A 22,896-nucleotide genomic window follows, 5' to 3' on the forward strand; every position below is an offset into this window, starting at 1 on the left:
TGCATTTGGGGAGGGGAAACAGTTGCATTTTTCAAATGTAACTAAGTTATTTTTCCTGTAAAGTAGCTCATTTTATATTTTTTAAAGTGTACCTCCATGATGTTTAATTCACTTTGTTCCCTTATCCTCTCTACTTCTCACTAATTGGTAGTCAGATAAAAAGGCCAGATCAGATTAGAATTTGCAATTTTGGAGGCTATTTCCCAGACTGTGTTCTTCATCAGGAGACATACGATCTTGATTGTCTCTTTGTGTGATGTCAGCAGCTAATGATGCTCCCACTTGGACCCATTAACTCATGCAAGCTACAAAATAATGAATTTTGACCTTCTGAATCTTTCCTCATTTGTTATCCAGACTATTTCTCTAAAGCAGTCTCCCTCTCATCCATTATTTGGGTAAAACCAGGTGCATTTTGTAAAGGAAAGAGAGTTAGATATTTTATACTTACCCTCTCTCAGTATTCTTTAAAAAATGAGCTATTCAGCTAATAACATTTTAAAATGACCAGTAAAAGTTTCAACTCTGAAATTTCCTTGTAGAAAACATCCCCCTAGTGTATCAAAACCCCAAAATGGACCTGGGTTAAATGGTAGAGTAATGCTTTGCATGTACAAGGTCTGAGTTTGATCCTGAGCATGTCGAGGACCCAAGAGCACTACTGGGTATAACCCAACTTGCTGAACGTAGTGTTCGTGGGTCTCAAGCATTGCTAGGGTTGCCCTGTATCCTGCCAGCAAAAAATATATAAATATAAGCAGTTTAGATACATTCTCTTTCATTGCAATACATTAAAAAAGCAGATTTTTTTTTGCTTTTTGGGTCACACATGGCGATGCACAGGGGTTACTCGTGGCTTTGCACTCAGGAATCACTCCTGGCAGTGCTCAGGGGACCATATAGGATGCTGGGAATTGAACCCGGGTTGGCCGAGTGCAAGGCAAATAACCTACCCACTGTGCTATCGCTCCAGCCCCCAAAAAACAGATTTTTGTTTTAATTTGAAAATTTGTAAGAAAGTTTTACTAAACACACATTTTATTTCTTTATTTAGTAATATTAAATATCTAACACATTCCTCTAAAAGCAATGGTGCAGATGTTTGCGACCTTATTTTAGAATCTAGAGAGGAATACAGGAAAATGTAGTAATCGTAAGAAGTGGTTTCCAGCAAGAGATACCACCTTTTGCAAAATACTCCCCAGAACTGACATAAACCTAGTATGAGCTGCAGGAAACATAAAGAAATGTGATAGGCTTTAAATGAAACCAAATACCATGCAAGGAACATATTGTACCATCGTATGTACATCATATGAGTTCTGTTTTTTCCCTAGAGATGAAGTGATCACTTAAGGTAAGAAAATTACTATCATCCATCTCTCCACATGCACTCCCATCCTTGAAAAGTGCAGGAAATATGGGACGACATGGCACGCAAGCAAATGCCTAGCAGAGAACTAGTTCTTAAAGGTTTCATTTTACTGCAATGGCTAGTCACAAGTATCAAAACAGAGCAAGACAGATAAATGTCTCACCTGTAAGTGACCATAATGGTGAAAAAGGTTTTCCTGTATTTTCTTTATCCACGAGTCTCTAATTTAATAGAAAGCAGGGGGGTTCTTGAAATTGCGTGCAAGTGTGATGAAAGAAATCTATTTATAAAATGAATGAAAAGTATTTTCAACTATCAACTGACATCATTTCTATCACCTAAGGCAGGACTATTCAAAAATAATAGTGCATCTGACATTTTATTTACCGCATACAAGATTTAGGAACATCAAGGATGGTAATATGAATTCTCTCTATCATGGATGACATTCTGGGCAACCAAAAAACTCCTCTGCACACAAAGATGAAAATCTCAGATTCCTGGTGCCCCTGAGTACAGATATTGTCTTATATACCTTTACTTGCAAAAGACAGAATTCATGCTACTGAATTAGGTCTGGTCTATACTGTTCCCAGTATGAGTTTCAAAGGATGGAGGATACCTATCTCTGAGGTAGACTCTTTTTTTTTTTTTTTTATTTTGCTCTTTGGGTCACACTGCGGCGATGCACAGGGGTTACTCCTGGCTCTGCACTCAGGAATTACTCCTGGCGGTGCTCGGGGCACCATATAAGATGATGGGATTTGAACGCGGGTTGGCCGGGTGAAAGGCAAACACCCTACCTGCTATGCTATCGCTGCAGCCCCTCTGAAGTAAACTCTTAAGTCTATTCCCTAGATACAAAACACCAGAGGTCTAAAAATATATATCCTCCAAACACAATATGAAAGCAAGGGCCACTAACTGTAAACTTAAGAAAAAGAAAAGCTGAATTCTATTACTAGCTTCGTGATTTCTTTTCTTGATTTTTCTTTGCTCTGGGGACAAACCCAGTATTGCGCAAGCAGGGATCACTTCAGTGCTGCTCGGGGAACCAGGCAGTGCCAGGTACTGAGCCTGAGAATACTGCATGCAAAGCCCTCCTGGCCAGTCCACTGAGACATCTCCCAGGCTGCATACTGATTTATGAATCAGCTGCACAACTACCTCATACCCCATTTTCTCCATTCAATATACACAAAGCCTTTGCTTATTTTTGAAAAATTTTGAATAGCAAAAATGATCTGTAAAAATCCGAAAAGAAAAGGCACCATTTTAATCTAATTATTAAGAGAAAATAGTCACTTGAGCAAACTATTGCAAACCCCGTCAATTAAGCCAATTTAGGAGAAGGGGAAGAGAGGTGAAAAAAAAGGAGGGGAGAGGGAGAAGGATGGAGGGAAAAAGAGAAGAGGGAGAACACACATCCACATCCACAGAGAGAGACAGAGACAGAGACAAAGGGATCAAAATCTCTCTCAGGCTGAGAAATATCAGTGGCTACAAGACTGTTGTGGGCAGAAGCAATAGTACAGCAGGTAGGGCGCTTACCTTGCATGTGACCAACCCAAGTTCGATCCCTGTGCACTGCCAGGAACATCACCAGGTATGGCCCAAACTCAAAATAGAAACAGACTGTCCTAATCAGTTCTTCATGGAAATTAAATCAGACCCTCATTCTTTCTCCAGCTGCCTCTCCATCCTGTGCTTATCACTCATTCCAAAGTCTTACCCCTGACTCTATCTCTTATGTTATCAATTTTAGCTCCTCTCTATAGCTGCTTTCCATTGTCACCAGAGAACAGAGCTGAAGACTCCAAGAGTCTAACAAAGCTCATGCACAAGAGCACTGTAGCACAATCGTCCCATTGTTCATTGATTTGCTCCAGCGGGCACCAATAACGTCTCCACTTTGAAACTTGTTGTCACTGTTTTTGATATATCAATTACGCCATGGGTAGTTTACCAGGCTCTGCCGTGTGGGCGGGATACTCTCAGTAACTTGCTGGGCTCTCTGAGGGGGACAGAAGAGTCAAACCTAGGTCAGCCGCATGCAAGGCAAATGCCCTACCTGCACAGGACTGTGTCATGCACAGTATAAGTAAAAAAAAAAAAAAAAGTGATGTAATAATAAACCTCAGATCAAATGTCAGCCTTTATTGTCATCCAATTCTTGACTCCCAGATCAGTATTCTCTCCAATGTTCCCACTTCCTTCTGTCTGGGAGGATTTATTACTCTTACCCCCAAAACTATACCTGAGAAAATCACTGATACATCTCATACTTATACTTCTCCTACCACATGAAGTATTTCACAGAACTAGAAAAAGAAGATTAAAAACTGACCATAGAAAATAGGTTAGAATCCTATACCTGGAAGATACCTTCAAAGTTCAACTTTTTTACATGTCTAATCCAAGGAGTAAGATTCGAGAGGCTTATTTTTTTCATATAGAACAACTTTTGAAGCAAGAAACAACCAAGAGCTAAGGAAAAGGCATTCAAATGAGTCTTAAATAAATTTTAAAACAAAAATTTTAAAAACCACACCATTAGATAGCATTTAATTTGGTAGCTCTAGCCATTAGTAAATATAAGATCGGTCTAGGAGTTAACTTAGAAGGGTAGCCCACCATAACACGGTCCCAGAAGACCACTAGAATTGACCCCCAAACACGGAGCTGGGAATATATCTGAGTCTTGGGGCTGTAGCCCAAATTATCCCTCTCAAAAACAGCCATAATGTCCAAGTTAAATATTTTTACTGTTAGTAAAACAAAGTGAAAAGTAAAGTGAAAGAAGTAGGGGAAATGCAAATGGTTAACTTAATGTTTTTATAAAGTAAAAGAAAATTAAACTTAAATCCTGACATAAGAGCATGTAAAAATGATAGGCCTAAGTGCAAATAGCAGAGAAGTAAGATATTTGCTCAACAGCAAATGAAAATTGAGCTTCACAAACTGAATTTGTAAAGGATGCAGGTAAAAAGAAAGGTCAGTTCATCATAAATGAACAGGAAATTTCTATTTGGCTGGCTGTTTTAAATGAATATCCGGGATGATTAACAGGTCAAAGAGCCCTATAAAAATGACACACAGTGAGAAGCAAGCAGGGTAGAAACAACCATGTTTACTTACACCTTAGTAATAGAAGGTATTACTAGAAGGATTTACAAGGTACTAACATGACATCTGTCAATGTCAAAAAGGCTACCTTTAATAATGATGACAAAAGGCATTGAGCATGGAAGTTAAGCCAGAGACTTGAAATAACTGCATCTAAGCACATTCTGGATTCTTTCAAACCAAGTAAATCACCCCTAAAAAATAAATCATGCTTTTAAATTCCCCAGGAATTAGCATTCCATGGCATCAGACTTATAAGGGCAGTTATGTGGAAAAACTGAGAGTGGGAAAATTATGAAATACTTGTTCCTTATGGCCATGGAGATAGTAGACGGGTAAAGGTGTTTGTCTTGAATGCTGCAGATCCCAGTTTGATCTCTGAACACAGAGCCAGGAATAAGCCCAGAGGACTGTAGGTTTGGCCCAACCATCCTGCCCTATTTAAAACAAATAAAGTACGTGTCCTTTCTGGAATACATGCTAAAACCATCTAAAGATATACTCTGAACTAAAGGCATCCCAGTCTTCAAATCTAGAGAGAAAGAGGAGCCAATGCATTGCACTTTTTTTTCTCTTTAGTTCACACCTGGTGATGCTCAGCACTAGCTCCAGCACCGCATTGCACATTTCTAAAAATGGGAAATCCTGGCAAGTTAGCAGTTGCAAAATTAGAACAGATGAGCAATAATGGGTCATTTAACTAACTTCTTCCAAGTCAGTGCATACTATGGCAGTATCAAATTCATCGGGACTTGGCTGATGTCCTCAGCACTGATCTGGTCTCCTCTAGGGAGAGTATTTCTGTCATTTAATGTACACCCACATCTATACATTAGATATGTGATTTATGCTTCTAAAAACATATTTATTGAGAGATGGAATGGCTGTACAACTGTTGAAGTCCTAACTCCCGAGCTGTCTACGTTTAGCAACAGCCTCTAAGACAACTCAAAGAACCGCTGTGCATGTTTGGCACACTACAGGCCCCAAATCAATCCAAGGCAACAAATGGACCCTGAGCACCATTGATGACCACTCCCCCACACCCAATGGCTACACCACTACGTACTGCCCTATTTGCCCTCGTACCCATGAGCACTGAGTCATGCCTGCAGAGAGCCATGAGTGAGCCCTGCTTAGAAGCAGCCTCCAAGAACAAAAATTATAAGAAAACCCTCTTCTGTCATTTAAATCACCTTACCACTTGAATTATAAAGCAATGATTTCAAACTATGTGTTAATAATAGTAGACTAATAAAAACCTACTTGTATCAGTGTTTAATAATGGCTCTCCATATAGCAGTAACGAGAAATTTTTGGAGGGGATTGGGGGAATGCTTCAGAAATCTGCCTGTCATCCTCATGTATGGGCATGCTGATCTCTGTTTCCTTCCAATTTCAGTATCTGTGCTGCTGGAGCAAGCACAGAAAGGAGAATTTTAATGTATTTCTTATATTTATTAATTCAATGCTCATTTAGGCTGGGTTCTTCATAAGTACTTTCTTGCCAAAAATAATGCTTTAAAAATATCACTGACTACAGGGCTGGAATGATAGTACAACGGGTAGGGTGCTTGCCTTGCACATGGCTAACTGGGATTCAATCCTCAGAATCTTAACTGGTCCCCTCAGCACTAGCAGGAGTGATCCCTGAGCACAGATCCCACAGTAACCTCTGAGAACCACTGGGTGTGGCCCTCCCCACCAAAAAAAAAAACAAAAAAACACTGGCTATAATAGCATCCATAATTTTTGTAAGCATTTAAAGTATTACAAGCAAATACAACATTTTAACAAAATTTTCTCTGTATTAAAATTAGAATAAAACATTCACTCTTCCCCTATGACTAGAAACTAACATTATCAATTCTAGCATATACTTCTTTTTCAGAAACGCAAATGTCAAAATAACATTGACTTCTGTACATAGACACTAAAAGCACTAAAAAAATATTTCTGCTGCAACTTTTATAGAAGACATTTCAGCTCCTTGATTCTAAGCCAAGACACCTAGAGATTAAAAACTAAGACCAATATACTTTGGACTTACTAGCTATTAAATCATAAGAGTCAAAGAACCACAGAATCCCAAGGTCAACAGTTCAAGAGTCAGGATCATTTAGGTCAATCTCACCTTTCTTTACAACAAGGAAATCGTAGCTTCATAATACAATTTCCTTACTCAAGGTGATATAAAAAAAAAATCTCTTAAGTCCCCAACACATGTTCTAATCTTTTGAACCATCAGACTTAGTTGATCAAGTGATACCAGCGCCCGCCCCCACCATTACATGGGAACTCCCTCCCCCCAAAATACAGTAGGTCTGAAGACAAGCAATAGCCTGCACCAGTGTAGGAGACATCCAGGGCCACATTAGTGGTGCTAGGTGAGTGGGGTAGCACTAGTGAACCAAGGTTAAAACTTTGTCCCAGTAAATGCAAAGCACATGTTCCTGACAGGTGAGCAGACCCCAGGCACCTTCATTGTGTTTCTAAGGGAAAAAAATTGTGCTATAAGGAATAACTTATTAAAAATCCCGAAACTAAGAATAAAACCCAAGGAATTAACTCATTAATTTGAGAACCAGTAACATGTTACAACTTAAAAGGAGAATGCTAAGAGCAAGCAAGCATATAAGTATTAGCAAAGCTAGGAAGAGGCATATTGACAAATTGGTCAATATACATGCAGTAACAATCTATTGCACTTGTGGCAATTAGCTTTTCATAGAAACAACATTTTCACTACCATTTGATTTCTACAGCATACATGATTCATCATCTTTGAATTGTTTCTGTAAAGGCAGAGAAAAATGAGTTGGTTGTGACAGACTGAATGTTCAAAACTTTTAAAAAATATTATAATATTTTACACCTTTTTCTCATAATTTCTTACCATATATAAAGGTAGGGGCCCCAGGAACAATATTCAGAATTCTGGTTTAACTGTTTAAGCAAAAAAAAAAAGTCCAAGTAAATTTTACATCAATACAAAAACTTAAAACAGGGACTCGAGTGATAGCACAGTGGGTAGGGTGTCTGCCTTGCACGCGGCCGACCCGGGTTTGATTCCCAGCATCCCATATGGTCCCCCGAGCACCGCCAGGAGTAATTCCTGAGTGTATGAGCTAGGAGTAACCCCTGTGCATTTCTGGGTGTGACCCAAAAAGCTAAAAACAAAACAAAAGCAAAACAAAAAACTTAGAACAACAAAAATAAGAATCCTGTTGATTCAGCAATGGAAAGAAGTATCGAGAACACCCGAGTCCAGCTGTAACCCTTCAGTTCTGACTTAACACATGTCAGTTTACTCAGAATGAAAAGATAATAATGAATGAAATGCTCAGAGTCATCTTCTGACCACATGTTATTTCCCAGCACAGGAGGCCAAGTTACAGCCTGAACCTTGTTTTGTCTGGTGCCCATCAAGAGCAGTATGTTCTGTAGCCACAGTGTCAGGTAATAACAGGACACTCATTCACTCTGCAGGCTCTACTAGCGAACAGGAAACGGCAGATTCCTGGCCTTGAGGAATCTGCAACCTCTGGCAAATGACTGCAGAAATAAAGAGTTTGTGTGACTTGGTTTCTTAGGTCTAAAGAAATGCATAAAGGAACATTGTGAGCAGTCACTTCATTGACTTTGATTTCTTTCTTTTTTTTTCATTTGCTATATTAAAAAAAATCCCAGTTTAATTGTTTTTAGTATGCGATTCAGTGTCATTCAATTCAAATGTCATATAACTGGGGCTGGAGCAATAGCACAGCGGGTAGGGCGTTTGCCTTGCACGCAGCCGACCCAGGTTTGATCCCCAGCATCCCATATGATCCCCTGAGCACTGCCAGGAGTAATTCCTGAGTGCAGAGCCAGGAGTAACCCCTGTGCATTGCCAAGTATGACCCCCCCAAAAAAAGCAAAAAAAAAAAAATCAAATGTCATACAAGTATGGCCACTGTATCACTGTATCACTGTCATCCCATTGTTCATCAATTTGCTCGAACAGGCACCAGTAACATCTCCATTGGGAGACTTGTTGTTACTGTTTCTGGCATATCTAATACGAATACGCCACAGGTAGCTTCTCAGGCTCTGCTATGCGGGCAAGATACTCTCGGTAGCTTGTCGGGCTCTGCAAGAGGGGCAGAAGAATCAAACCCAGGTTGATCGAGTGCAAGGCAAACACCCTACCCCCTGTGCTATGACTCCAGCCCACTATAGCCACAATTTCCAATTTTTTTTTCTTTTTTCCTTTTTGTTTCTTTTTTCCTCTTTGGTTATTTTTATTTCTAAATATAAAGTATGTAATAATTAGTGTTTTTAAATCGTCACAGGTTAGTTAACATATTCTTTTGAAAGCAACCTATTTTATCAGTCAGATTATAAACCTGCTTATAATCTATTCCTTTGTCTTTCATGCTACCTTATTGTGTTCTGATTTTATAATTGTTTCCCATAAACAAACTTTCTTCCTCAGAAGAGTCACTTCATTGTCAGGTCTTCATCACTGCATACAAGTATTTTCTTGTGTTATTTCTTCCAATGTCTTTTTTACAGATAAGAAAACCTCCTCTCAAAGCAATTTTTTTAGAATTTTGTTTGGCTTTGGTGTAGTTTTTGATAGCATTCACTAATACCATAACCTAAATATTATATAAAAGTATAATATCAAAATACATGTTCATAGAACTATCATATAATCCAACAACTCCACTCTTAGATATCTATCAAAAACCACAAAAATATGGAGCAAAAAAAGGATATGCAAGCCTATGTTCATTGCAGTACTATTTTCACTTGTCAAAATTTGAAAACAACCCAAATGCCCAATGACAGATGAGTGGATAATGAAGGTGTGGTATACATACGCAGTGGAATCCTACACAGCTATAAGAAAAGATGGATGGATGGAACTGAAGAGTATTGTGTTAAGCCAAGTAAGTTAGAAGGAAAAAGACAAATAGTGGGCAATCTCATTTGTACATCCTATACAAAGAAACAAAGCACGATGAACAAATACTGTCTAATGAAAACAAATCTTTAGACTCTGATAACAGAACTGAGGTTGCCAAGGAGAATGAGTGGGCTGAAAGTTTCCAGTGGACTGTGGTGGAAGGCATCAGCACTTGAATGGTGGGCATGGTTTGTTACCACTCTGGCCCTAAAACATATTAACATTTGCATGCTTGTAACTTAATGCTATCTCAATAAAAATACATTTTAATTAAAAAAATTTTTTTCACACTCCTGCTGTAGCCAGAGAAAACGGCCCCGCTTCACGACTGATCTGGGAGAGAAGCCAGGAGCTGATCGTCTCAGCTCCAAAGCTCCTATCACATACGGCAATCCAAACTTCACAGGCTGACAGCCCAGTGGGAGCACAGAAAATTAAATGGGAAAGTTGCACGGAGGCCCACCAAGCTCAGTGAGTGGAAACAGTACCACAGAAGGCTCAATGAACATCTAACAACTCAGTACATTCTAAGCCGATCACTTTAGTAACACCATTACAAGGTATATGTTGTAACAAGCATTATGAAGTAAATTATGTTGTGCCTGCTAAGGGAGCAAGCCTGCGGGGCGGGTGGGAAACCGGGGACGTTGGTAGAAGGAAGGCAGCAGGACTGGTGTGGAACACTGAAGACCTCAAACAACTTTATTGTGAACAACTTTGTAAATCACAGTGTTTAAATAAGGTTTCACGCACAAAACATTACTTTTCACATAATGAGACAGGAAAAAATAGAAAAGATGTACTTTTTTTAAAAAGACTTTTTTTTTTAAAGGCAATGAGTGACTTAAAGGAATGTGCTTTGGGAGATATTCTCAACTGCCTCCCTACAAATGGGGCACTTACAGGCTGGCTGCATCTCTCTAAAGCTGTCAGACATTTCAGGGGCAAAATAAAGAGCCTGACGCACACCCTGTAGTTTACTGTTGTTAGTATCATGGCAGCATTCTGGGGTTTTAAGACAAATTGAAACGCTGTCACATGCTTCTGTTAAGGACCAAATGACTAGTAGAATTAAAACTCCCAGGCAGAGCAAAGATAAGATACTGTCAGTTGTGTGTGCTTAGGTGATGCCTGTGTGTATGAAAGCAACATAATTCTTTCCTTCTCCTTAAAATATTTTACTGATTATTCCTTTATTTATTTATTTCTTTATTTATTTTATTTTTAGATAGGGGCCTCTCCTGGCAGTGCTCATAGACCTAGAACATGGGCTAGGCATTTGCTCTACTGTTTCAACAATCTTCCAATCCCCTGTAAAAAAAAAACCTTTTTTTGGGGGGGTTGGGGCAGTCTTTGGGATCACACCTGATATTGCTCAGGGTCAACTCCTGGCTCTATGCTCAGGGGTCATTCCTGACTGTGCTTGGGATGAAACCAGAGTTAGTCACATTCTAGACAAGTGCCCCAACCCCTATACTATTTTGTATGCCAAGAAAAACTATTTTTAATTGTGAAGATAGTTTTTATTGAAACTTACTTAGAAATATGTGAGGGGAGTGAAAGAAGTACATGTGCAAGAGAGAGCATTGTCTTGTCCAGAGCGGAAAAAGAAAAACAACAAAGAGAAAAATCAGGGAGGTGTGAATTAAAAGGAGAGTACAGGCTTGAAGAACAAGCCGAGAAAAACATTTTTTGAAATTGATTTAATTTATTTTATTAAAGTACCATGAATTACAAAGTTATTCATAACCGAGCTTTAGACACAGCGTTTCTGCACTAATGCTACCACCGCTGTCAAATACCCTCCACCAGTATTCGCAGGTTCCCCTCACCCTGCCCCTGTTTGCCATTGTTTAAGTTTGGTTGTTAGTTTGGATATCATATTTCAGTATTTTTGATTCTGTGGTTTGGATATTTAGCCATACCACTCCTTTACACCACCAATGTACCTGAATCCCCTTGACTCCTGCCCTGAAGAGGATCCTGAAGAGAATCATGAAGAGGTGGTCTATACACACAATAGAATAACACGCAGCTGTAAGGAACAATGAAACCGTGCAATTCACTGCAACATGGATGGAACTGGGAGATATCTTGTTAAATGAAGTAAGACAGAAGAAGTAGGACAAAACACAGGATATTGTTTACAAGTGGCATTTAGAATAACTGAACAAGGGAACGCAATATTTTTCAAAGGGAATGCCTCCATCAGCCTTGGCCCCAGAATACTGGAAGAAGAACAAGAAAGCAATCAGCGGGGTGGGAGATGGGGTGGAAAGAGACGTAAGGGGGGGAAACTAGTTTTTGCTTTTCACTTTTAATTTTTGGCCACACCTGGAAGTGATTAGGCATATTCCTGGCTTTCCACTCAGGGATCAATCCTGGTGGTGCTCAAGGAGCTGTATGGGTGCCGGGGATAGAACCTAGGTCATCCCATATGCTCTACATTCTATATTTTATGGCCTTGGAAAAACATTTTTAAGGAACTGCTAAGATGATGCATAAGGAAAAAATAATAATTAAACAAAGTCAGGATTTTGTTTTTGTCTTTATAAGAGCACCTAGTTTATTAAATACAATTCCCATCTGAGTAATGATTTCAAAAGGGAAGTAATACAGACTAAACTGGGGGGAGAACAGGATGAAGGTGGTTCGAGGAAGATGCTGGGACCATTGGTGGTGAAAAATGGGCACTGGTGGAGGGATGGGCACTCAACCACTGTATAACTGAAATGCAAGCACGAAAGTTTGTAAGTCTGTAACTCTACCTCACGGTGATTCACTAATAAAAAATTTAAATATATATACATAAATGGTTCTAAAAAATTTTTAATCAAATACTTTAAATAACAGACTTTTTTGAGAATTGAATTCTTGTCCTGAGCAGGGAAAAAAACAAAAAGGTTTTAATGAGATCTAGTCTCTGCTCAATGAGTAACTCATTATGTTCCTTAGGAAATCATGGAATTTCTTAGGCTGCATTTTCCTCCTATATATAATTAGCCTAAAATCATACTGGTTTCATATATATAATAGAAACATTCCTGTATGTGGTCCCAGTTCAGAAGTGTCAAACATTGGGAATATTTCAAAATGCAAATCTGAGTCCCTCTCTCATTCTTCTAGGTCAAAAAGTATAACCATCTCCTGTTCTAATGACTCCTAGAGCTTGAGAGCCTTTCAGGAAAAATTTGAAAACAAGCTGATAAACCTTAAACACCATGATGTTGTTATTATTAAAAATAAGAATGTTGGGGCCAGGGAGATAGATCAAGGGGTGGAGCACATTGCTTAAGAGCAGCCTAGGTTTAATTCTTATACTGCCTCATCCCCTGAGCATCTTTAGGAAACATCCATGAGCACCAAGGTAGGAGTAGCCCCAGAGCATTGATGGGTGTGGCCCCTACACAACAAAATTTAAAATTCTGCATTTGAGTACTTTACGAACTTTCATTTACACATAGACAGAGGCTGTGTGTGCATGCTTGAGAGACAGTTTTACATTTCACTGGTTTCTTAAATAAATGTACCTATAGTAAAAATGAAGTTTCGAATTAAGGCACCCATGGAAATTTAAAATGTACTATCATTTAATAATATCTTCAATAGGGTTGTGAGAAAATAAATCAGATGAAAAATCACTAAGGATTCTTCAAAAGAGTAAATATTCAAAAGAGTAAATATTATACTAAAGTGACAAACATATATTAATAAATTAAAGAATGGGTTTAAGATTATTTCTTTTTGTGGGAAAGGAGAAAAATATATCTTACTGGAATCTGTACATTTTCTGAACAAAAATAACACATTCATTGCTTTTGAAAAGGTATAATGTGAAGTCAAAATAAAAAGTACATTATTACAAAGGATTCATTTCAACTTACAACAGAAGCTTTCAGTTGTAATAACTATAGGAAGTCTGTGAGTTCTAATAAATAGAATCAAGTTAAGAATAATAATATGCTAAGAAAATTGTGAGGTGGTACTAAGATTATTTTTCTATTTTACATCCTAGGTCACCGTCACTGTCATACTGTTGTTCATCGATTTACTCAAGCGGGCACCAGTAACATCTCTATTACACTCAGCCCTGAGATATTAGCAGCCTTTCCTTACTTGTTTTTCCCAATGATTGGAGGCTCTTTCAGGGTCAGGGAAATAAGACCTATCGTTACTGTTTTTGGCATATCGAATATGCCATGGATGGCTTACCAGGCTCTGCCGTGCGGGATACTCTCGGTAGCTTGCCGGGCAGGATACTGTCGGTAGATTGCTGGGCACTCCGAGAGGTATGTATATATCTTTTACTGTATTTGGAATATGAATACGCCATGGGGAGCTTGCAAGGTTCTCCCATGCGGGCAATAGACCCTGCAGTGGCTGACCATGCACTGCCGAGCTAGTTACATGGGGATGTCCCACTCTGTCTCTGCCAGACTCTCTCTGAGACTTGACCCGGGCATGGATGATGCCTCTCCTCAGATGCATCTTGCGCTCTAGCTGCCAACATAGGGCATGGGACATCTGTTCATCTCTTCTATGACAGATAGCAGGTCCATGTAGGTGTTCTGGTTGCACTGGGTGACTTCATTACCTGCATACAGCCCTTGGAAGGTGACCCCAAATCTTTAAACAACGGCCTGAAATGAGCTACAGCTCCCAGCACTGAGCCCTACAGCCATGGGCCACTTCTGGCTGTAGGGAACAGGGTACCATGCCCAAGGGTGCTGAGCGCAGGGTGATGCTAGGAGTAGGAAGCAATGTGTTAGTAGGATAGCCCCAAATCCTGGGTATGGCAGACACCAGCCTCAGCTCCTCTGGGGTTGGCTGTCTGGGAGCTCAGCTTTGCTCTAATTTCCATTAAAAATAATTGTAAAATAGAAAAGACACAAAGCTGCTGAAATGTCCCAGGGAGACTGGTCTCCAGGCTGAGCACATTCCCTTGACTACCCTCCATGCCAAAGACCCAGCTGCCCACACCCATGCCCAGCATCCTCTGGTACAGAACCGGCCCAGCTCCACAACTAAACCTCATCAAGCCACCAAACCACCAAATCATTGTAACTCTACAGTTCCTGACACCTTCAAATTTCATAGTAATGACAGCCCTAGCATGAACAGAGCAAATCTGATGCAAAAGTTGTATACAAGCCCACCATATTCAGTGAGTGAAAACAATAACACAGAAGGCTAAATTCAACCAACCAGCTCAGAAGATTCTCAATGACTATGAGATTTAACAATTCTCACAAATTTTCCTTTATTGATATGTATCACTATCATCCTGATCGAGCTCATCAATTTTCTCGAGCAGGCACCAGTAACGTCTCCATTGTGAGACTTGTTACTGTTTGGGGCATGTTTTTTGAAAATTCCATTTGTGATTTTGTTGTAATAAGCAATGTAAATTAAATGTTTGTACCTGATAAGGGAGCAGGCTTGGAGGATAGGTGGGTAATTAGAGCATTCATGGAGTGAAGGTGAGTGAAGGTCACACTGGAGGTGGGACTGGTGATGGAACACTGAATGTCTGAAACAATTATATTATGAACAACCTCATAAATCACAGCGTTTACATTTTAAAAGTTTTTAAGAAAAAAATGAATGAGAGAAATGTGTACTAGTGGTTGCTTATGGGGTGGATTAAGTGGCAGGGGAGGAGGTGGGAAGAAGAGTAACTTTTTACTCTGTTCCTTTTCTATGCCTTGAATATGTTGCCTATAAAAATGCTAGCCAAAATTTATATTAATAATTAATTTGTCTGGCAGATGTCTCTCTGGACTTAGTTACTAAAATACTAAATTACAGAAACCCAAAACTGAGAGGCCGCTAAGTGTGGTCACTCGACCTCATACCTCTTCATCCTCAGCAATGGAAAACAAATTATCTAATGCTTCCTTTTCAGCAGGTCTGACTTTAGGGGAGAGACTCTCCAAACAATAATAGTGAGTTTTGTTGAAATATTGTATGCAATCAAAATGAAAGTAAAGTGAAATTTATTAGTTACACAGGCGGGGGGGGCTTAGGGTGGGGGGGCTAGGGGCGTGGGGGGGGTTGGGGTGTGAGGGGGCGGGGTGGAGCTATACTGGGATTCTTGGTGGTGGAATATGAGCACTGGTGAAGGGATGGGTATTCGAGCATTGTATAACTGAGATTTAAACCTGAAAACTTTGTAACTTTCCATATGGTGACTCAATAAAAAATTAAAAAAAATAATTTGGATAAAAATGGATAAAACAAAGGAATTCATGGACAAAGCAAAAACTTCTTTCTTTATAACTATTCCCTAGGTGATTGTCAAAGAGGTGGTTTTATTTGTAAGCTGTAATAGGAAGAATGTTCATTAACTAGCAATCTTAGAGATGAGGAAGAAAATAGGGTTTTACAAAAAGATCAGGGAGCCATTATAGAAGGATGGGGTGGTAATTCTATTGTGTGAGAATAAAGTAATCTTTTATGGTTAGCCAGTTATTTGGGGTAACAAAAAACAGTGGGGTTAGTTGTGTTTTTTCTTTTTTAACAGAATCTCCTATTGAAGGAATATTAGTTTAAAACGTTATATAGGTTTCAGGAACACAGTATTATAAATCAACATCTTTTCATACTTCATTATGCATGCATCAGAATTCTAGTTTTCATCTGTCACCATACAATTGACCCTTTTTATCTGATTTTAAAAGGATAGGATTTTATTTATTCATTTGGATTTAACAGTTTATTATGATTTATAACCATCATTTAAAAAATCAGCCCATTAAGTCATGTGAAATAAGCATGCAAAAAGTGTGCAAAAGAAAACACTCAACATGTCTACATAGATAAATTATCTCAAATAGGTGATTTTTAAATGCATTCTTGTCTTCAGGAAAATCAAGCTTTACAAGATATCTCACCCAGTCCCATGGCTTTAAATATCACCTGTACTGTGAGTTAAGAAAAATTTCCCCTTGGCCCCAACAGAGCCAGCCCCAGCAGCCAAAAGCTTCCAGAACTCAACTGCCACCATGCTCATGGCTGCTCTCCACATGCTCGGATGGGCATCATCCATGAGAGAATCTATTCCTGGGCATCTCCTACTTTACACCACCAATATACCAAGAGCAATGCACCACATGTGATTGGGATTAAAGTAGAAGGCAACCAATCTTAGGGGGAAATATATTTATACAGATATAGATATAAGCACACCAGACTCAACCTTTAACAACATATTACTAATTTCTTATAAGAGGATTTGATGGCTCCTTGGTGAAATACAACAACTTCACACACTAAGAAACCATTTTTGTCTCATTTTTACTGGATTATTCATAACAAGCAATACAAAATAAATTATTTCAGTTCTGCTTTGGGGGCAGGGCTTGGGATTTGAGATGAAAATATGGTGGTCGAAAGGTGTAATGGTGGTGGGATGGGTGTTCAAATATTAAATGTAACCAAATATTGTGAGCAACTTTATAAAAATAAAAGAAAAAAAGAAAAATTGTCCCAAAATAAAAAGTGAAATGAAATTATGGCCTTTTAGTACCATAATTTCTTAGGTTCACTCAAGACTGTAAACACTATACATAGTTTGATTTTTCCATTTATTGTTTAATTATATCCCAAACACTGAAGTCACACCACTGGATACATTTGCCTGATGGAAAAAAAATTATTCCAGAGATGAGAATTCTGCTTGAGATACCCCTCCCTTTATGAGAAGTTTCTTCCCTATTCCCCCTTTCTCTGTCCTTCATTTAGTTTCCCTTCGGTGCTGGGGAACCCACCAAAGTTAACTATACGGAAGTATATGTCCTGCCCACAGTACTATCTCTCCAACTCCAAGTTATAGTTTATTACCCTTCAGTTTTATACCTAACAATATAAATGGAATAAAATATTTGACAGATCCTTATTTTTTATTTGCATAAGTTAGGGTTTTTTTAATTTTTTTTTTATTAAAAAGAGTCTCTTGCCCACACGCCTGGCTGTCTTCCCCGAGGCCCCTTGGAGGGGATGGGTTCCAGCTTCCCTTCCCACCCCGAGCAGAGCTCCCGGCGGCCAAAGACCACCGAAACCTAGCTACAGCCATGCTTGAGGCCCCTCTCCACACGTTCGGACAGGCCTCATGCATGAAGGTACCGCAGAGGAACCCAGGTGTGTGTAATTCCATCAATGGTTAGCACCCAGAGACTTAAAGGCAAGCTCCTAGAAGCGCTCGGCCTCAAAGCAGCTGCGCAATATCTTGTAGCCTACTTCTCCTTCTGGGAGAAACTGGCAAGCTTCTGAGAGTTTCCTGCCCACATGGGACAGCCTCGCAAGCTTCCCATGGTGTATCCATATGCTAAAGCCAGTAACAAGCTGGATCTCATTCCCCTGACACTGAAAAAACCTCCACTGTAACATCATTGGGAGGGCCGAGCCTAGAGAGACTTCTAAGATCTCAGGGAAAGAACGAATAGAGAAGTTACTGAGCCCGCTTGAGGAATCGACGATTAACAGGTATTTTGTGATTCATGATTTTTTTTTATTGAATCACCATATGGAAAGTTACAAAGCTTTCAAGCTTAAGTCTCAGGTACACAATACTTGAACACCCATCCCTTCACCAGTGCACATATTCCACCACCAAGAACCACAGTAAACTTCGCCCCCCCCCCGCCCTCTCACCCCCGCAACCCCCCACGCTGCCTGTATAGCTGATAAATTTCACTTTACTTTCTCTCTACTTTGATTACATTCAAACAAAAAACTCACTATTATTGTTTGGAGTTCCCCCGCCCCAGAGTCAGACCTGCTGGAAAGGAAGCATTTGATAATTTGTTTTCCATTGCTGAGAATGAAGAGATATGAGGTCATGTGGCCACAATAGTAGCCACGAGGTTTTGGATTTCTGTATTTTAGTATTTTAGTAACTAAGTCCAGAGGAATTTCTGCCAGAAGTTGCATCATCGTATCTCTCTGCTACTTTATATTCCACATATGAGTGCAATCTTTAGATGTCTGTCTCTTTCTTTCTGACTCATTTCACTCAACATGATACTTTCCATGTTGATTCACTTATATGCAAATTTCATGACTTCATCTTTTCTAACAGCTGCATAGTATTCCATTGCGTAGATGTACCAAAGTTTCTTTAACCAGTCATCTGTTTTTGGGCACTCCGGTTTTTTCCAGATTGTGGCTATTGTAAACAGTGCTACAATGAACATACAAATGCAGATGTCATCTCTACTATACCTTTTCGCCTCTCCGGGGTATATTCCCAGGAGTGTTACTGCTTGGTCAAATGGGAGCTCAATTTCTAATTTTTTGAGAATCGTCCATATTGTTATCCAAAAAGGCTGAACAAGTCGGCATTCCCACCAGCAGATAAGGCATAAGTTAGGTTTAATTTTTTAAAACTATACTTGCTAAAGCTTTTGCCTAGCATGCGGCTGACCTCGCTTCTATCCTAGTGGTCCCACAGCCCCACCACGTGTGATCCCTGAGCATAAAGCCAGGAGTAAGCCCTGAGAATCACTGGATGCCCCCCACATCCCCTCAGAAATAAACCTCACACTGACACAGTACTATAGGTCCCACCCCACTGCTTGGTGAGCTCACCTGAAGAAGTTCATAGACCACTGAAATTGCCTCCTGGGTGGCTTCAACACACGGATGTGCTGCCTCACTACAGGGCGATTCTCAGGGCTAAGATACTTTATCTCTGCCAAGCGTGAATTTTCCTTTTTGGTATTCTGTACTTGTACCTATTTTCACTTCTGACAGTTCAGGTTTGGCATTTTATATGACAAATAAATTATTGCCATGGGTGGCAGCAGTGATTGAGAATCTGATTTTCCAGTCTGATCACTTGATAGTGTATGTTGGGTGGAGGAGGGGACAAACTACCTTTTTTGCTTGAGTGTGCTGCTTCTTACTACAAATCTGATCACAGTCCTGTGATGCTCCATGCTGACTTGTAGATTTTTGTCCAGTAGAAAATAATGACTGCAAAGGCTATGATTTTATCGCCGTAACAAAAGCCGTTAACCACTTTCGTATTCTAAAAATCTTATTCTAACCTTACTTGGCTTTTAAGATATATTTTCTGATAGCCTATATAAATCCTGTGGCTCTTAAGAGCCAGCTCAATTGATCTCCTTGTTAATTCCTGAGTTTAGTACAAAGTGGCACATGTTTATTTGAAAAAAAAATTGAAATGACAAGAGTCATAACACCGAGAATACATGTCTGAAATAAATGAGGTGGCCAAGTGAGGAAGAATCAATATGAAGAATAAATTAACATTTACAATAAATAACTCAAGGAAAGATTTTTTTAAAGAGCTGTATTAGGGTCAGGGGTGTGGAATAGTGCTAGAAAACAGATAAGGCCTTGGGTTCTATCCTCTTAGTGATCTAGCACCACACACACACACACACACACACACACACACACACACACACACACCTCACTCTCCCAGCTAGCCAGCTAGTAAGGATTTGTATTTTTATATTGGACTTTCTTGAATTAAAAACATTCAGAAAAAACTTGTAAGGTAGTCATTATTATATCCTTTGGGTAAAATATAGAACTATAAAACATACTGGGTTAGGTGCCCAGACAAAGAAAAAAGACGAGCTCTCCAGTCACTGAATTTCTCTGTTACCCAGAGACCACAATGCTACCCCATCACAATCAATTGCCACACTGCTCTCCACACTTCTCTCCTGTGCCCTTCTCTTTTGGCAGTTCTCAGAGACCACTCCCAGCTCTGCTCTGTGGGTGCTTAGGGAACAATGTGGTACTGGGGATCGAACCCAGACCTCCTGCATGCCATGCACCCAGTGCCTCTCCCAACTTCTTTCCACAAGATGAACCAGATCCAAGGCAACCACTCATCCTAGTCAATGACAATAACAGAATAGGGAGGACTTTCAGTAAACACATCCTCAGTGACCTTCTCTGCCTTTCTCAGAGCCAGTAGCACGGCAGCCAGATCCACAATCAGTTCTTCCAAATAAGTTCTGCAAATTGGTACCGTGGAAGGTACTTTTAGTTCTGCAAATATTTATCTTCCTACCCTCTTTCTTTCTTAGTGTCTTCTTTCCTTTCCTTCCTACCTCTGCATTCCTCTTTCAAATTTTCACTTTAATTCAAAGAAGGAAAATAAAAATATTCAAAGTAGTGAAGTTCTCTAAATCATGATCATTAGCCCCATAATGAGGAATGAACCAGATACAGATTTATTATCTGTGCTCTTTTTCCATTGGGTGACACATATAGTTAAGAAAAATGGGGGAGGGGGGTCTGGAGCAATAGTACAGTGGGTAGGGCATTTACCTTGCACACGGCCAACCCGGGTTCGATTCCCAGCATCCCAAATGGTCCCCTGAGCACCGCCAGGGGTGATTCCTGAGTGTAGAGCCAGGAGTAACCCTTGTGCATCGCCAGGTGTGACCCAAAAAGCAAAAAAAAAAAAAAAAGTATTGTTTCATGAGCCATTGTTCCATAGCTCCAAGGGCTCTTGACTCCATCTTTAAATTGAAGAGACAAGTGGGCAATGATGCACTAACAGGAAAGTTACAATGAAAGATTTGCTCACTTCTGAAAGTTATTTAAAGGAAATATCATGTGGATCTATATGTTTCTTTTCCTAAAGCAACATTTTTTGTGCTTTTACTATGTCACTGTTTGGAATTATATCACAAATAAACATATCTATCCAAAAGGAAGAAAGTAGTGCCAGTAGTTATTTCCATTTAAAATACAATTAGGGGCTGGAACAATAGCACAGTGGTAGGGCATTTGCCTTGCACGCAGCTAAGCCAGGTTCAATTCCCAGATTCCCAGCTTTTCATATCATCCTCCAGCACCTCCAGGAGTAACTCCTGAGTGCAGAGGCAGGAGTAACCTGTGCATCGATGGGTGTGACCCAAAAAGAAAAAAATTAAAATAAACTTGACTTTCTCAGTCACTGCACATATGGCCAATGGTATTGTACCACATAGACTGATGGAAAGCATCTCTGTTACCATGGAAATTCTACTGGACAGTATTATTGTCCTTTCTCCACACTAAACACTTTCCAAAAAAAATAGCTGTACAATTATGCTTGGTCCCTCTGGCATCATAACAATTAATAATCATAGGAAAGCTCTTAGAAGAACTTTGCCTGGGGCTGGAAAGATCACGGTAGGTGGGGTGTTTGCCAATCCAGGTTCAATCCCTAGCATCCCATATAGTTTTGAATCCACCAAGAGTGATTTCTGAGTGCAGAGCCAGGAGCAACCCCCGAGCACAGCCAAGTGTGACCCCCCCCAAAAAAAACAAAGGACTTTGCCTGTAGCCTCTTGCATGAGTCTCTTGTAGCTCCCTAGTTTTATGCCATTATAGGTTTTCTGTTGTACCTGACCTAGTGCCAGCTTGAGCCATCTCCTCTGATTACTGCCTAAATGTCTGTCCTAACATTACTGTCCTACATGTTGACTGAGCTAACATTTGAGTCACAGAGAAAAACATGAAAGGGCTGAAGATTTGGCTCAAAGCACAGGACTACATGTTTACATGAGGGAGCCCTGGGTTCAGTTCTGGGTTCAAGCCCTGGCACCAGGTGGCTCTCTGGAGCACCACTGGGTGTGCCCATCTGCCCCCAAGTGACAGAAAATCATTGTACCTCTGAAATAATATGCAGTTTCCTGGAAATTCAATGACATGAAAAGTATGACTCTCAGGTTAGTGGCTAAACTAAAGTATATGCTGCAGAACTTTCCTTCTGCCCTGGATTGGGTAGCACTGAAGGACTCTGGAGTAAATAGCACTGTAGCACTGTCATCCCATTGTTCATCAATTTGCTTGAACAGGCACCAGTAACGTCTCCATTGTGAGACTTGTTGTTACTGTTTTTGGCATATTGAATACTCCAAGGGTAGCTGGCCAGGCTCTGCCATGTGGGTGAGATACTCTTAGTAGCTTACTAGGCTCTCCGAGAGAGACGGAAGAATCAAACTTGGGTAGGCCACGTGCAAGGCAAACGCCCAACCTTCTCTGCTAGTCCCAGAAAACTTAATATTTTTAAAAAATGAATGTAAAAAATGCTCTTAATGATTGTGATGTCATCAAACAAAGCCAAATCATGCTTGAGGCAAGGTTCTATTTTCATTATATACCCGTTAGAGTCTGGTGCCAGTTCTGCGGTGTGCATATGGTAAAAGGTGGCACTGGGCCACTTCAACTACAGGAAAATTTTCCTCTGTGCTTACATGCATCTGGACTCTACTTAAGTGACCCACACAGCAATAAATAATTTTTTAGTGCACAATTGTATCCTTCAAAACCAAAACTCACTATGGAATTCCTAGATCTGTAATGTACTGACCCAGAAAAAAAACACATGTGTAGACAATGAATTAATATTATTGCAGTTCACCTTCTAAATTCCACCTTCTGAAGGTGATTTAGACTTTGCCCAAGAAAG

At 39.8% G+C, this 22,896-nt stretch overlaps 1 protein-coding gene and 1 non-coding gene across 2 annotated transcripts in view; both read right to left on the reverse strand.

Moving 5' to 3' along the window:
- Window positions 1–22,896, reverse strand: part of SMYD3 (SET and MYND domain containing 3) — an 836,228-nt gene that overhangs the window by 463,056 nt on the left and 350,276 nt on the right. The gene's annotated exons all lie outside the window — the stretch shown is intronic.
- LOC129398998 (U6 spliceosomal RNA) lies at window positions 5,825–5,927 on the reverse strand. The gene has a single exon (XR_008626849.1). It is a non-coding gene; the product is annotated as a U6 spliceosomal RNA (small nuclear RNA).

Source organism: Sorex araneus, chromosome 9 (genome assembly GCF_027595985.1).
Source record: "Sorex araneus isolate mSorAra2 chromosome 9, mSorAra2.pri, whole genome shotgun sequence".
Taxonomy (NCBI): Eukaryota; Metazoa; Chordata; class Mammalia; order Eulipotyphla; family Soricidae; genus Sorex; species Sorex araneus.